The sequence below is a fragment of the Mesoplodon densirostris genome, chromosome 9, assembly GCF_025265405.1.
Source record: "Mesoplodon densirostris isolate mMesDen1 chromosome 9, mMesDen1 primary haplotype, whole genome shotgun sequence".
NCBI classification, from domain to species: domain Eukaryota; kingdom Metazoa; phylum Chordata; class Mammalia; order Artiodactyla; family Ziphiidae; genus Mesoplodon; species Mesoplodon densirostris.
In genome coordinates this window covers 6,693,871-6,697,027 of record NC_082669.1, presented here as the reverse complement: position 1 = coordinate 6,697,027, position 3,157 = coordinate 6,693,871, and the positions used below count along the sequence as shown (strand labels likewise).

The 3,157-nt window shown below is 54.1% G+C and overlaps 1 non-coding gene across 1 annotated transcript; it reads right to left on the bottom strand.

The window, feature by feature from the left end:
* Positions 1–218: 218 nt before the first annotated feature.
* LOC132496598 (5S ribosomal RNA) lies at positions 219–337 on the bottom strand. Its single transcript, XR_009533493.1, has one exon. It is a non-coding gene; the product is annotated as a 5S ribosomal RNA (ribosomal RNA).
* Between the last annotated feature and the right edge of the window lie 2,820 nt (positions 338–3,157).

Here is a 3,157-nt window from a genome sequence, read left to right as displayed (position 1 = left end):
GAGTCTGGGTCCGGGCCAGACACCCCCGGAGCTTCAGGTGTGCCGCTGCCTTCCAAGGCCGCCTTCGGGCCGCATGGAGCGGCCCCTCTGGCGCGCTGTGGTGGGGGGGGGGAGGGAGGAGGTGGGGCCTGCAGCGGTGCCCGGCGGGGGGCGGAGCTGGCGGCCCCCGCCGCGGGCGACTAAAGGAGAAGGCGGAGCCGCAGCAGCGGGAGGCCAAAAGCCTACAGCACCCGGTATTCCCAGGCGGTCTCCCAGCCAAGTACTAACCAGGCCCGACCCTGCTTAGCTTCCGAGATCAGACGAGATCGGGCGCGTTCAGGGTGGTATGGCCGTAGACGGGACGGGAACCGCGGGCTGCCTCTTGAGGCCCAGCTTCGCTTGTCCTTGCGCCTTACCGCCATCCCCGCGGCCAGCCCGGCCCGGCAGCGCCCCGCCGCCCGCCCAGGCAGGGCAACGGAGGCCTCGGGGACCGGGGCGTGGCGGAGGGGCCGTTTTCAACTTCTGGTACAGAAAAACAGAAAAAAACGGAGAGTACAATTAACCTCTTGAAATTGTCTTCTTGCACGGTTGCCCTCTTTAGAAGTTTTGGGTCCATTTTCGACCCCAGGATTGTTTTTCAGGGCAGGTGCCATTTACAGGCTGCAGTGAGTGTGAATATTTAGTGACCATGAGCACTGGGTTTAAAGCTGCTGTTGTGGGAAACGGCCACAAGGCGGCAGCATTTCTCCATTCCCTAATCTGGTTACTAGGGCAGCAGAGCCTTTCGGGGACCAATGGAATACAGAAGAAGGCATCACTGAAGTCTAATACAGAATACCGTGTCCTGGTGGATGGTAGAATGACCAGCAGGGTGTAGGAATTAGGAACTACCGGATGTATATCCTCGGTGGCTTCACTGACTGTCCCGACATCGTTTACCAGGTCCCCAGCAGCCCACGGGGCTCTCGTGGTCAGGGCAATCCCAGGATACGGAGCTCACCTGGGCAGGCCCCCCCTCCCCAGCAGCCCATGGCGCTCTCGTGGTCAGGCCCCTCCCAGGATACGGAGCTCCCCTGGGCAGGTACCCCGGCAGGGCTGGGCACACAGGTACCGTGCACGTAGCCCTCATTGCAGAGCAGCCCAGATCACCTGTCACTCAGAGCTGACACAGAGCACCTCAGAGCAGGACTTGAACGAACAAACAGCAGCTCCGACAGGTCTGTGACCCTGGGCATCACTCTGTGCGGCCTCCCTCTGCCTGGTCTTCCAGAGGCTTCCAGCGCAGCCGGGGCACCAGGCCTCTGTCTCCACCCATCACCGCTCCTCTCCCTGACTCCTGGGTTCCTCTCATTAGGAGAGGGTCTTCTTGAAGTTGTCTCCCACTCATGGGCCAGATAAAAGGATTAGAAAACAAGCCGGAGCTGCAGCCCCTTGTCTATCCAGACTCTCAGGAGCCCACACCTGTTCCTTGGACCTGGCCGGTTCAGCGAGGTCCATTTTCTGCAATGTGAGTCCCTGAGGGGTGAGGATGGGCTGACCTGGGCAGCCTGACCCTGCCGGCCAGCCCTCCCCAGGTGTGCCTGGGTTGAGGTCCATATAAACACTGCTCCAGGCAGCAAGAGCCCCTGCAGCTGTGCCTGACGCCATATTCTCTGCCCCGTCAGCAGTCTCGGGGCTGTGCTGGTGGGAGGGAGTGAGGGGCCACGGCTCTGTGGGTGGCCCGGTGTGAGTGGGGCTCTGCTGGACTTTCTGCAGGAGTTGCCGGGCTGCCACCTGCTAAAGAAGAGGATGTGTCACCCATACCTTCCGCTGGAATTTCTCCCCGGGCAGAGGTGAGGAAGGAAAAAAGCAGTGGGGGCCGGGACAGGAGGAGTATCTCAGGCAGGGAAATGGAAAGCTTCCAGAAGAGCGCCCGGGGCCAGGACCATCCTGGCTGGCCTGCAGGCACCAAGTCGGCCTGCGTGCTGTCGCTGCTGTGGCTCCACGGCCTTTCCTCTAGGCTTTCAAGCCCTCGTACATATTCAGGTGTTTTACCTGGGAAGGGTGGGAACAGTTCAGCAGCAGCTGGCCTGGGGCTCGGCTCACGTTTACTCACAGAGGCCTCGGCACGGTCCCCCAGCTTTGCAATAAGGACGCTCCTTGCGGGGGTGGGGGGCTGCTGGCTGCATGGGAGATGATGCCCCACCTCTGACCAATTTCAGAATTGTTTACCGCTGGAGCAAGTGCCCTGATAGGGTTTTCCTGTGTATAACTGGTGGGTTCTGGTTTTTTTTTTTTTTTTCTTTTTTGGTTCAAGTTAGATTTTATTCCTCTTCTATGTATTTATAGATATAAGCATGGAAATAATTCATTCCTATAAATACATCTGTGTGAAGGGAAGAACTTTTTTTCCGTTTTATTTAAAAATTTTATTTATTTTTAAAAATTTTGAAATTTAAGTTTATTTTTTTATTCAGCAGGATTATTATTAGTTATCTATTTTATGCATATACATGTATACAGGACAATCCCAATCTCCCAACTCATCCCACCACCACCAACCCATGGCTTCCCCCCTCTTGGTGTCCATACGTTTGTTCTCTACCTCTGTGTCTCTATTTCTGCCCTGCAAACCGGGTCATCTGTACCATTTTTCTAGGTTCCCCATATATGCATGAATATACAATATTTGTTTTTCTCCTTCTGACTTACTTCACTCTGTATGACAGTCTCTAGATCCGTCGACGTCTCCACAGATGACCCAGTTTCGTTCCTTTTTATGGCTGAGTAATATTCCGTTTTATATATGGACCACATCATTATCCGTTCGAATGTCTGTGGGCATTTCGGTTGCTTCCATTACCTGGCTATTGTAAATAGTGCTGCAATGAACATTGTGGTGAATGTGTCTTTTTGATTTATGGTTTTCTCTGGGTATATGCCCAGAAGTGGGATTGCTGGATCCTATGGTAATTCTATTTTTAGTTTTTTAAGGAACCTCCATGCTGTTCTCCATAGTGACTGTATCAATTGACATTCCCACCAATAGTGGAAGTGGGTTCCTTTGGTCCACACTCTCCCCAGCATTTGTTGTTTGTAGATTTTCTGATGATGCCCATTCTAACAGGTGTGAGGTGATACCTCACTGTAGTTTTGATGTGCATTTCTCTAATGATGAGTGATGTTGAGCAGCTTTTCA